We start from the raw sequence: 14633 nt of genomic DNA on the forward strand, positions 1-14633 counted from the left end.
ATAAGATAAAAATCAATAATAAGTAAAATTTGAAATCAAATTTGATTTGATCTTCGAATTATAATTATTTTGATAAAAACTGTCCTAAAATAAAATCAATCAAATATTTTTGTATTTTGGATTTTTTTTGACTAAAAAGTGCATAAAATGGCAAAAAGTAAAAAATAAATATTTTTTAAATTGCTTAATTAATAAATACGAAAATTAAAATTAAATTATTAAAAAAACTTATTTTTTTGATTTTTGAATATAAATGAAAAAAAATTAAAATTAAAACTAGATTTAGCAACCAAATAAAAGAGAAAAAATGTTAGTAAATGGGATTCGAACTCGGGAGCTCGCACTCGCAAACCTTACACTCTTACCAAACGCCCCATCACTTTTATTCGTAATAAAGTGGCCATCGTAAATATATGTGGGCAAATTTTGGGGTATGACAGCTGCCCCTGTTCAATTATCTTAAACCTGAAGATGTAGAGTGGTTTGTGCACCAGTCGGAGTCTGAAGGTAGAAGAGGATTGAACACTAAAATACCCAGAAATTTGCCCTTGCTGAAGTAGGGACCTTTGTCGGAGATGGGCTTTAAGGATGTCATCCAGTATTTGTTGGAGTGTTGATTGTTGCGAGGTTTCTGTTTTTTAGTCTTTGAATGTTGAGGAACCGTCTGAGGTATCGACTCAAGTCTGAATTGGATTATTTAAGGAACCGTCAAAGGTATCGACTTAATATTCGAAGCATATCATTAAGGCACCGTCAAAGGTATCGACTTAGATATGAAGGTGGATTGTATAAGGAACCGTCAAAGGTGTCGACTTATATCTGAAGTAGGTCGTTAAGGAACCGTCAAAAGGTGTCGACTTAACTCTGAAGCATATCATTAAGGCACCGTCAAAGGTATCGACTTAGATATGAAGGTGGATCATTAAGGAACCGTCAAAGGTATCGACTTAACTCCGAAGGTAGATCATTAAGGAATCGTCAAATGTATCGACTTAAATCTGAAGCATATCATTAAGGCACCGTCAAAGGTATCGACTTAGATATGAAGGTGGATCATTAAGGAACCGTCAAAGGTATCGACTTAATTCTTGAAAAATAGAGACAATAATATCCTGAAAAGTAGAGGTTAGTTTTCTTATGTCATGATGCATGTGTTATGTAATGAGTCTCTCAAAATAAATGAGAAACTTTGCATGTCATGTATGAATTTATTGTGAGATTATGTAAGCAATGCATGAATGTGTTTGGGTCATATGGCATGTGATTATGATTCATGTTGTCTTAGTCGAGAAAATAAATCTCCATGTCTTCGTGATTTTGATGTCTGATTTCGTCTTGAAGATGCTCAGCTGGGGGTTTATTATTTCTGCTTGGGGATGATCAGTAACTTGATGTACCCTGATTGGGGATAAAGAGAAAATAGAGATGTGAACTATGTTGGGGAGCCATGTCTTCGTTGGGATAAGAGTGTTGGAAGACATCTTCTTAGTGATTACTCTGTGGGGATATGATCTCGTGAAGTCGACTTTGTGGAGAAGCATAGATGCCTTGAACATTGCCCCTAGTGATTATAGCAACTTACTACTTGATTCAGGACACGCCACTGAGTATTGATCAAGATGTTAAACTGGACTTGCATAGATTTGCCTCAGTTAGCAGGAACTTTGGAAAGATTCGCCTCGCGAAGACTTTGGGCGACATGCCTCTAGTAATCATAGGCCCGTCACGATGCCCCATGTTGAGTGGAACTAGTTTCAGATTTACTTGGGTGTATGCCCCTGATTGTTTTTGGCATCTTTGAGAGGTTCTCAGAATCTTGACTTGGTTGCCCCAGATTGATCGGGCAAAGCATGCCATGCCCCTTGTATACGTAGGAGACGTTGCTTCTCGGAGTAATCTTGTCTATCGGGATAACTTTCCGTCATTAGTTGTACCTTATGCAAGTTCTTTCTGTTGCTAACGTTTGAAATTATGTAGCAGAATTTGTTTAATAATGAATTCATGAGATGCAATGCATACGTTTGTCTTGAGTTTTTTTTTTTTGAAAAACATTACACAGGAGATGTAAAAGCGCGATATTTGTAAAAACATGATATTTGTAACAGCGTGACATTTGTAAAAAAAATGAAATATCAACTCAGCATTTTTGGTAAACCTTAAGGAGTCAGGATACCTTTTTGGTGACAGTATGCTTTCGAACTAACCATGCTTCAGTTAGGACTTTCAAGGGTTGTAACGTGGCTTGGTTCACGGTTTAAGAAACAAAGGATAATGGCTCAAAATTTTATTATACCCACCCCCTTCTTCGTGATGTTCTTCGGTCCTAAGCTCAGTTGATTCAACTTATGCATTCCAGTTCCAAGAGACCTTTTGGATTTGCACCTTTGATAATGATGATGGTTCACAAGCAGAGAGAACTTTTGAGATGGCAGTCACTTCTTCCTTTTGGTAGTCACAACATTGTGTTATTCAGGAATTTATTGACTTCTCTTTTTTCATCTTTTTCTGATATCCCTAACTTTTGCCTGAACTGTCTATATTTGAGCTTACAGTCAGTGGGATGCCTTGATTTTGCCTAAGTCTTCTTTTTGATTTTTTTTGACTTAGCAGGCTTTTCTTTGTATGTTTTTCATCATTTTTTTTTAAAGATATTGACTGCCTTACTTAATGATGAACCATCATTGGCTTTTGATTGGCATCTCCAACACTTCTTTGATGTGTGCGGATGAACGCTTGTGGTTGAAACCTTTGTTGAAAGGTGTACTGAATAATTCTCTTAAAATAGAATGCATAACCAAATTAACTGAGAACTACCCTTCCCCAGGTTATGATCAAGGGTTTTAATTATTACAAGAAAGAAACTTCTACTTCTTAGGCTCAAAGGGGTTGACGAGGGATTATCATCCTTATATCTCCACTGTTTAGGAATTGAAACAATGCCTGTACATCGTCAGCATAGTCTGTTCAAAAAGCATACTGTATGAGGTTGCGGTATCGTTTTCGTCATCCTCCCTCGAAAGGCATACAACTTTAACAGGAGTTGAATATACCCAAAACACATGCAAAGTAAAGACATAACTAAAAAATGAGTGATAGCGAAATAATTAATTCAAGACAAGCATATGCAATGCACTGATGATGATTATTAAAGCAAATAATGTCTATCATAATTTGAATGTTTAAACAAACAGGAAAGAAATTGCAAATGAAAGTAAATCTAATGATCCAAAAGTTCGTCCGTCGAGACGTCAATCAATCTTGTCATTACTAGGCATAGGAGCGGTGATCACCACAGGGGTTTCAGGATGGTTGGATTTGATTTCTCCGTCATTGATCAGATCTTGAATCTTATTCTTTAATGTCCAGCAATTGTTTGTGTAATGTCCAAGAATGTTGGAATGGTACGCGCACCTCGCATTGGGTTTATAGTCAGGGATGTAGGTGTTAGAATTCGTTGGCTCGATTGCCCTGAGCGCCTGGATCATATGAGTGAATTGATTGTTGTGACTCAGTTGTCGTGATTCCATTATCGTGACTCAGTTGTCATGATTCCATTATCTTGACTCAGTTGTCGTGATTCCATTATCGTGACTCAGTTGTCGTGACTTTGTTGTCGTGACTCAGTTGTCGTGACTTCATTATCGTGACTCAGTTGTCATGATTCCATTATCGTGACTCAGTTGTCATGATTCCATTATCGTGACTCAGTTGTCGTGACTTTGTTGTCATGATTCCATTATCGTGACTCAGTTATCGTGACTTTGTTGTCGTGGTCTTTTCTGATTTGAATGTCATGATTAAATATTTAATCGCACGCTTCAACGGTCTACCATCCTTTACACCATAACCAGGATTGTTTGAATAATAAGCGCATCTCGCATTGTAATTGTACCCCAAGAATAGGAGTTCCTTCAATTCTTCTTGCCCCTTGGGTGAGTTCAGAATCAAAGTCTGGGATCGGGTATTCTGAGTCTGGAGGTGTTTGACTAATTACTCGAAATCCACTTATGCTGAAGTAAACAACAAGAGAGGATGAGATACCTGTTGTGAGAAACCTGTTATGCGATGTTATGAATGCAAATGCGATATTTTCAAGGATCTTTAGGCATTTAGTTAGCAACATTTGGTCGCGTCTTTGTCTGAAGAAATCTGAACTTTGTCTTTGAACATCTTTCTTTGAGAATCAAGCTCACCATATCGAGTGGGTCATCGCCTCTGATTCGGGGTACTTGTACTTTTGAATATACATGGCTAGAGGAAAATAAATCCTCTTGCCCCTTGATAGGTACTGAGTCTCTGAGTTGGAAGGCATGTGGCTAGAGGAAAATAAATCCTCTTGCCCCTTGATAGGGATTCAGTCTTTGATAAGAGTACCTGAAATTGTGCGTCCTAAATCTCTAAGATCCTTGAAAGGGTTAGTTAAATCATGTTATGCTTATGATGTCATGATGTCATGATGTTATGATGTTATGCGAATGCAGTCCGTTAGACTTAGTGCGAGATGGCAAGGACAAACAAGTCCTTTCAACAAAACCTGCGAGGAAATGAAGGTTAGTAGCAAACACAAACAAGTCACACAAGTCACACAGTTTTTGGCTTAAGGCTTGCATGGAGTCTGATCAGGTGTCCTTCCCAAGGGTATTTCTATGGATAAGGAGATTTCAGCAACGGGTTCTACCAAGTGACCCAGAATTGTCAGCCCTCCTAAAGCACCCTCGAACATGATACATACATACCATGCAATGATACTTTGAGAAAGAACCTATCTGAGTTGTAGTATCGGGTAGCGACTATGCTCTCAACATACATCAAGAGTAGTCCCCCCACTACGTTCCTAAAGGTCAAGATGGGTTAAGGGTAACTAAAGGTCCTTAAGCTCCGACTCACCCACGGACATCCGCACGAACCTCCCTCATACAAGAGAAGCATGCGAACACCCATAGAGGCCTAACTTAAGCGTGAACTCTCATATTGACCAATCCTCCACATACATGAAGGAGGTCGCCATGACTATGCCACTTCCTATCTTAGATGTACTTGAATCCGGGTGTAGGATTCGTCCTTCAGTTAATTCCCAAAACAACCCTGAAAAATAAAGCAAGCAAAGCAAACAATAGAAAACAGTTAAGTGATTCCTAAACTTTTAAGGTAACCCCTCTTTTAATCGAAAATCCCCAGCAGAGTCGCCAGTTCTGTAATACGGTGAACTGACTTTTATAATTGAAAATGTACGGTTAAGCATGAGTCGCCACCGACTTTTATTTTATCCAAATTAATTAGAAAGGCTAAAAGAACAGAAAAAAAACCCTTAAAAGAAATTTTGAGTTCGGGGGGTAATTATGCAAAGGGAAGGTGTAAGGCACCCTTTGCATCCATGGTTTTCCATGGGCTCTTAATTGCTTTGCTCGTTTTGAAACCAAAAGTTTAGAAATGTATAGAAGATGAAGAAACAAGGACTTTAGCTCGTAAATGAGCGTAGCCTTGAAAGTGTTTAGAAAAGAAAAAGTTGGTAAAAGACATTTTAGCCAGAGCAAGGCAATTAGAGGCAATTACCTTATATTTTGAAAAAAAGAGTTCTTTTAGCCTTTCAGGGTGAAAGAGTCTATCCATGCCATAGAGGGCAGGAAGCCTTTCATTTGGAGGTAAACGGGTCATCGAAATATCGTTCGCCCAAAGACTAACCCATGCCATAGAGAGGCAGGTAGTCTAAGGGGAAGGATCAGAATAGCCTTTTTTCGTAGGCAACCAGAGGATACCTCAGCCTTTTTCGTAGGCAACTTCCGAGGGTCGAGGTCATGTTTGTGTATCGAAGGCAGCATCATTTAGGGTCGTATGACCTTTATTTATCGAGGCATCATGGTTGAGGTATCCTCGTATTCGAGGGACTGGCTATTCTGCAAAAAACACAAAGGCAACAGACAGCAGGCAACAGGCAACAAGGCAACAGAGAGGTTACCCCAAAAGGGTGCGTGTGTGCAACAATCACGTGGTTCAATTTAGTTATTTATCTTATAATTAATAACTCTAATCCAGTTTAAATTTGCACTCCCTAAATTACTAACCACGCAGTATATAAAGCAATAAAGGGGAAGGGAAATTGAAACCAGCGGATCCCCAAAAGGGTTTGGCACAAGTAATAATAAAAGAAAACAGGAAAGATTTAGGGTTTAGGGCTACCCATGGCGTAGCTTTGGCATTCGACAAACCCTGAAAAGGTGGGAAAAATGGCAAACAAAAAAGGGTGAGTGCATTATCAGGTTCGGAGGCAAACGGGATTAACCCTAAAGTAAAGAATAAATAGATTTTAAAATAATAAAAATAGACAAAGATACTTAGCTTGTTTTGATCTGATAGGGTTGGCAGTCGGAGGTTTTCCGAAGCATTGACTCTGACCCTCGGAGGATTGACAAAAAAAGTAATGGGAAGAAGTGAGTGTAGGAGGAATTCATTGATGGGAATGATCAAACCCTAATTAAATAAAAGGCAAGAAAGTATTTAAATAATTAAAGACTAAGACTTAGCTTTTGAATTTGACCTGGCGCGTCGTCGGAGTGAACCCTATTGATAACCCTGAAAAGGCAAGGCACAAAAGACAATATTCAGTGTATTGGAATGTTCATTGGCATTTAAAAATAAACCCTAATTTTACAAGAAAAACAAAATTAAATAGAATGATTATTTAAAATAAATATGAAATAGGACTTAGCTTCACATTTGATCTGACTAGCTTCACATTTGATCTGACATGGCGCGTAGTCGGACGAACCATGATGATAACTCTGAAAATTTGCGCAAAGGAGAGAAGAGAATCGCAATGAAGAAATTCAATGTTTGATTACAAAACCGCATTTCTGAATCCTTAGATTTGGAATTAGCGAGACTAGTAGAGGAGATTGAGGATGAATTTGCAAATATCCACGAGAATATATGAACAGCTCGAAGGTACCTCGCAAAAACAAGAAAGTGTTAGTAATGACACATAAAAAAAATACTAATAATTATTAATTAAGATCAACTAAAAAAATATAACACTAAACATCTAATGCATGTTTTTTATACTTTTATTTATAAATGATGATCCTAATAAACTATATTAAACATTTAAATTAGTTAAATAAAATAAGGTTGGTATACTTAAGTCTCACAGCTAATCCTAATGGCATTAAGTATGAATAAAACAATTGAATCTAAATTAAATTAGTGGTCTAAAAAAAAGTATATAAAATTATAAAGATAAAATAACAAAACCAAAAAAATTATAACGAATTTTATAAACTAAAAGGGAAATCGTCCCCTACTGTTCGTATTCTTTATGAAAAAAAGGTAAAAATAAAATAAATAAAACAAAATAATTGTTAGAACAAAATTTAAAAAAAAAAAATCAAGTTCATTAAACTAATTCTAGAAATTAAAAGACACATGAACCACACAGCCACTCTCATCTCTCTTAACATCTTCAAATCTTTATAAATAAACCACTTAAAGAGGACATGCGGCAAACACAAAACAAAACCAATATAAAAATCAGTAGCAATAATACAACACAGGAACATAACATCTCTTTCTCTCTTAAACATTCTATCACACAACATTAATGAATCAAGAACAACACAAATAAATGTGAATCAAAGGGAAATGTTACTGAATAACACGCAGATCAGGCAGTAGTTACAACCGTCGACAGCGAGATTTCCGGCGGTTTGTGGTGCGTGCTGGCTTTGTTCCGTCGGAGTGATTCGCCCCTTGTGGCGGTGCTGGGTGCTGCGTGAATCGGAGAGAGCGGTGCTGATCGCGATTCTGATGTGATGTCTGTTGACGGAAGCGGTTGTGCGATGGATGGGCGAAGGCTGTCCGTCGATTCGTTTGCAGCAGGGGCTTCGTTTGGTTTCTCAGAACTTTGTGAAACTTCTCCTTTTTTTTATTTTCGATTTTCCACCGTGACTTGTAAAAAGTTTTGTGTGAGAGGAATAGGTTAGGATTCTTGTCCCCCGAGGTTAGAGAATAAGATGGGTATTTATAAGACAAAATTAGGTTAAACTTAAAATAAGATAAAAATCAATAATAAGTAAAATTTGAAATCAAATTTGATTTGATCTTCGAATTATAATTATTTTGATAAAAACTGTCCTAAAATAAAATCAATCAAATATTTTTGTATTTTGGATTTTTTTTGACTAAAAAGTGCATAAAATGGCAAAAAGTAAAAAATAAATATTTTTTAAATTGCTTAATTAATAAATACGAAAATTAAAATTAAATTATTAAAAAAACTTATTTTTTTGATTTTTGAATATAAATGAAAAAAAATTAAAATTAAAACTAGATTTAGCAACCAAATAAAAGAGAAAAAATGTTAGTAAATGGGATTCGAACTCGGGAGCTCGCACTCGCAAACCTTACACTCTTACCAAACGCCCCATCACTTTTATTCGTAATAAAGTGGCCATCGTAAATATATGTGGGCAAATTTTGGGGTATGACAGCTGCCCCTGTTCAATTATCTTAAACCTGAAGATGTAGAGTGGTTTGTGCACCAGTCGGAGTCTGAAGGTAGAAGAGGATTGAACACTAAAATACCCAGAAATTTGCCCTTGCTGAAGTAGGGACCTTTGTCGGAGATGGGCTTTAAGGATGTCATCCAGTATTTGTTGGAGTGTTGATTGTTGCGAGGTTTCTGTTTTTTAGTCTTTGAATGTTGAGGAACCGTCTGAGGTATCGACTCAAGTCTGAATTGGATTATTTAAGGAACCGTCAAAGGTATCGACTTAATATTCGAAGCATATCATTAAGGCACCGTCAAAGGTATCGACTTAGATATGAAGGTGGATTGTATAAGGAACCGTCAAAGGTGTCGACTTATATCTGAAGTAGGTCGTTAAGGAACCGTCAAAAGGTGTCGACTTAACTCTGAAGCATATCATTAAGGCACCGTCAAAGGTATCGACTTAGATATGAAGGTGGATCATTAAGGAACCGTCAAAGGTATCGACTTAACTCCGAAGGTAGATCATTAAGGAATCGTCAAATGTATCGACTTAAATCTGAAGCATATCATTAAGGCACCGTCAAAGGTATCGACTTAGATATGAAGGTGGATCATTAAGGAACCGTCAAAGGTATCGACTTAATTCTTGAAAAATAGAGACAATAATATCCTGAAAAGTAGAGGTTAGTTTTCTTATGTCATGATGCATGTGTTATGTAATGAGTCTCTCAAAATAAATGAGAAACTTTGCATGTCATGTATGAATTTATTGTGAGATTATGTAAGCAATGCATGAATGTGTTTGGGTCATATGGCATGTGATTATGATTCATGTTGTCTTAGTCGAGAAAATAAATCTCCATGTCTTCGTGATTTTGATGTCTGATTTCGTCTTGAAGATGCTCAGCTGGGGGTTTATAATTTCTGCTTGGGGATGATCAGTAACTTGATGTACCCTGATTGGGGATAAAGAGAAAATAGAGATGTGAACTATGTTGGGGAGCCATGTCTTCGTTGGGATAAGAGTGTTGGAAGACATCTTCTTAGTGATTACTCTGTGGGGATATGATCTCGTGAAGTCGACTTTGTGGAGAAGCATAGATGCCTTGAACATTGCCCCTAGTGATTATAGCAACTTACTACTTGATTCAGGACACGCCACTGAGTATTGATCAAGATGTTAAACTGGACTTGCATAGATTTGCCTCAGTTAGCAGGAACTTTGGAAAGATTCGCCTCGCGAAGACTTTGGGCGACATGCCTCTAGTAATCATAGGCCCGTCACGATGCCCCATGTTGAGTGGAACTAGTTTCAGATTTACTTGGGTGTATGCCCCTGATTGTTTTTGGCATCTTTAAGAGGTTCTCAGAATCTTGACTTGGTTGCCCCAGATTGATCGGGCAAAGCATGCCATGCCCCTTGTATACGTAGGAGACGTTGCTTCTCGGAGACGTTGCTACAACGGGCATCAACAATATATTCATGTCTCATCACAATATAGCATTCACATTTAAACATAATGTAGCAATTAAGTGCAATGAGATTAATTCATTTTAATCATGCATAATTCACATATTAAAATTACCACATCCATGATCATATATGACATTAGCATGTTTAAATACCAATTAAACAAGTCTCACATGACTAAGGAGACATCCGGTTCCCTTTTACGGAACGAAACTGTTCTCGGGGGAAATAGCAACATTCAATTTCACTCGACAAGGCACACTAAGTGGGGTTAAAATATAATTAAATCAAGCATTCTGGTTTGGGGACCAATTTTATTAGAAAGTACACGTCGCTAGCTTTCCAACGATATAAAGTTTGCGCGAAACGAACTTACGACGCAAAAGTTACGAATTTCCGAAGTTTGCTGATTTTTCCCACTGCGCCCAGGGTATCCGATTACCCAAAGACAGTAACCGATTACTGGCCCTAAAAACAGTCCAGAATTGCATTTTTAACAGCGTAATCGGTTACCCACATACCCGTAACCGGTTACTCTGCATCAGATTGTGTTTTTCTGCATTTTTAAGGGTTCTAAACCAGTCCCAAACCTATCTAATTAATTCCAAGTATCACAATTGATCCCAAACGAATTTATAACATGCATATATATAGAATCATCAGCATGCAAAGGATTAAAGCAATACAAACATCCCATAACATTATCAACTAACAATTTATCATATAAGCATGTTAATCATCATGAATTTTCACTCAAACCCCAAACCCCAACATGCAATTTCCCATGATTCCCCCAAAATCTCTAACTAATTAGGACTCACCATGGATCAAATGGAGATTATGAGGATGCTCTTGCTGCCATTGAACTCCTTTCTTGACACAAACTTCACCTTCAAGCTCACCAAACCAGTAACCCATTCTTCTTCACATTCAGCATTCATGTCCCAACTTCAATCTTGATTTTCTCCTTCAAAACAGAAGCTATGAACGCAAAACATATATGCAAATCGAAGAGAATTTTGTTAGCTTTCCAATGAGACCAGAATCGTTACGATTGGAGTTACGAGCAGAGAGTTATAACTGATTTAGTGAGTGCTGCCCATGGTGTACGAAAATGGAAATATGAACTTCTTTCTCCTTTTGCTCATAAGCTCTTCCTCTCTCTTCCTTCATAAATTTTGGCTTGTATGACTCTACCACCAAACATGCCCTTATGTTCCCATACAACTAGAAACAAATGTCCATTATGCCCTCTAACTATGCTATAACTACCAAGATGCCACTTAATTGGATTCTAACTAATCCACTTACTTTCTTAATAGTCCCTCTTAGATTAATATAGAACAATTCTATTTATGCATTCCAATGACCAATCAGCCGATTTAGGATAATTACCGATGTCGGAGGGTCGGGGTATTACATTTGGGTAAGGGGGTTTGTTATACAAGGGGAAGGTTTTAAGCACCACTTTTATCCATGGTACTCCATGGGAACCTCTTTGAAAATGTTATTGTTTTTGTGTACATGTATTTTGAAAATCATATGTGAACTTGTTTAAAATAGAGGGTGGGGATGGGAAAAGAAGTTTTTGAAAGTGAGCTCGATAAGACATCGCATCTCAGGCCTACATACCCCTTTTAAAGAAAAGCGAAGTCAGAGCTTTTGTAGTTCCCCTAGGGGACCAAAGTGGCCAAAATCTTTTTGGCGTTAAGCTTTAACAATACTTAACAAAATATTTTGAAAAAGGATTAGGCTTTAAAATACCTAACAAGTTGTAAAAGGTTAAACTTTAAAATACTTAACAATTTTTAAAAACAAAAAAAAGGGACCAAGCTTTAAAATACAAGGTCAATGGATTAAGAATAGTTTCACTGGGAATAATTTTACTCTTAATACCAAGGTTTCAAAACAAGAGGACCAAGCTTTAAAATACAAGGTAAATGGACTAAGAATAGTTTCACCGGGAATAATTCTATTCTTAGTACCAAGGTTTCAAAAACAAAAGGATTTGGTTAAGCGTTAACAATACAAAACCATTTAAAAGACAAGGTAAAAAGCTTTAACAATACTTTAAACACAAGATAAAATAAATTGGAAAGGGAGTTTGAGTACCTTGACAATTTTAGTCAATACCATTCCCATCCTTTTGGACAAAAACAACAAACTTAAGCATTCAACAATGAATACCTCAAGTGTGTGTGTGATATCATGTGACACAAGAACAATCAAGTGAATATGATAATAAACAAAATAAAAGGGATGGCTATATCTAAACCCTTGGATTCAAACTCATCTATGAATGATGAATGATGGATATGATGAAATAACATGGGGTTAAATAAACAACATATATATATATATATATATATATATATATATATATATATATATATATATATATATATATATATATATATATATATATATATATATATATATATATATATATATATATATATATATATATATATATATATAACAAGTGATAAGAAATTAACAAGATAATGATTAAAATAAACAATTAAGTAAAAGACAAGGATTAAACTCACCAAGTATGTACAAGTTCAAGTAGACATGGATAAACAAAGATCAACATGTTTTTCTTTCTTTTTGGGTTAGGGTTTTAAACCTAGGGTTTTTGGATTAGGGTTTTCAAATTAGGGTTTAAAGATAAACACCTAAACCTAATTGATTTTAATTGTTAAATACCAATTTCTTTAAAAGAAATGGTCTAAGGATACATGAAGAAGTCAAAGACATCCTACTCTAACCCTAGACAAATATTCACAAGGCATACACAAAGTTCTGTTAAAGAAATAATCAAAACAAACTGACTTTTAATTGATTTTTCAATATAAAAGACATGTTTTTGATTTAATTTTTAAATGATAAAATATTAAATATTTTTGGGATTTTTTAACATAGCATGAAAATAGAGAAGATAAATAAATCACACAAAAAGGATGGAGTGAAAAAGATTAATCTTCCTATTTTTTATGATTTTTTGAAGTTTAATAAAAAAGGAGAAATAAACTAGTGATAAAAAAAACTATAAATGGTCCTATCAAGACTTGAACTCATGACCTTCTATTTACCAACTCAAAATAAGACCATTGGGCCAAGCGCTAGTTCTTGTCATTAAGCCCATCCCAGTTCAATACATGTTAAAACAAGTTGGGGAACATTGAAAAATAAAAGAAATAAAAAGGTCTGGGGCGAGGGGGATTTGAACCCCAGACCTGAGACACGCGCTAAGTACACACACCATGACCAATTGAGCTAAACGATGAATTCGTTTATAAGACAACTTGTAATAAATATAATATAAACAAAGTTTCAAAAAAAACAATTTCCCTCTTCTTCTTCTTCCTCACTCGGCAACGATAACAACATCAATGGCATCAATCATCACTTTCTCAAATTTCAACTAATTTTAATAAAACAAAATTCTAACATGCTCAGCTCATCACCACGAACCTAACCATGTAATTAACACATACTAATTCATCTTAAAACACATGAATTTTTGGGTTTTCCTCAAGAACCCTAAAATTTCAAATTTAAATTAAATGATCATTTCAAACAATCAGGCCCTAAGATTTTAGGGCTTTTGTTCCATACATCATTCTGAACACAATGGTATCAAGAAATGCAAGAAACAAAGCTCAAACAAGTATGCTCGAATTCCAGAAATATACCTCTGAAAGTGAGGATCAAAATCTGGCTTGGAGATGTTTTAGGGCTGCCAATTCAATCTGGAATCCTTTAGTGATGTCCAAGGAAGCTTTCTGGGCGCTTAGAACTCCTTGAGGACCCCTGCAACTTCAAACACGATTTCACCTACAAAGCGAAAAAGTTATGGCTGGAAGTGTGTGTTCCGGGTGTTACAGATCCAAAACAGGTATTTGGATAGCTTTTATGTGATATAAAAGGTATCCAACCCAAAAAATCCAAGAACGCATGAGCCAAATCAAAAATCAGAACTTTGGTTCAAAGAGGTTTTTTAATGGAAATTTGAGAAGTGATTTCTGGTTCAAGGCCTTTGGTAAGTGTTTAGAGGTTATGGATAGCTTATATATGACTAATAGAAGCTATTTGAAGTGTTGGTTTAGTTGGTTAGTGTTTGGTTTGGATTTTGGTAGGTTAACACCTTGAATGAACCTTTAATGGATGTTGAAAAGTGATTTTTGGTTAGGGGTGTTTATGAAGTGTTTGAGGTGATCAATAACTTCCAAATAATGTATGGAAGTTGTTGGAAGGGTTGGTTTACTTCCAGAAACTCTCTAACTGAAAATGGCTATAAAAATGAAAATGACACAAAAATGAGGATTTAGAATCAAGGGTGACTTTGAGATTTTTTGTGTGTTTGGTCAAGGGAGTGAGACCCTCTATTTATAGGCATAATTTAGGGTTTTTGGAGGAAAAAAAATCAGAAGTTTGAGTTCACATTTGATACTTGTACCACATTGCTTGTTTAAGAAGAAATGAGAAAGTTGTTGTTTCAATGGTGAAGTACAATGCTTGAAGCATGCTTGGAAGGCTTTGATATGATTTTAGAGACGTTGCTTGTTGGTTTTAACTTGCTTTTTCTGCAGAAGAGACATGGGGGAGGTTCAAGAAGAGTGGACTTTGCAAAAGCAATGCTTTTCTAAAATGGAAGTGGTGACTTTTGTACAC

The sequence above is a fragment of the Vicia villosa genome, linkage group LG6 (assembly GCF_029867415.1).
Source record: "Vicia villosa cultivar HV-30 ecotype Madison, WI linkage group LG6, Vvil1.0, whole genome shotgun sequence".
In the NCBI taxonomy this organism is placed as follows: Eukaryota; Viridiplantae; Streptophyta; class Magnoliopsida; order Fabales; family Fabaceae; genus Vicia; species Vicia villosa.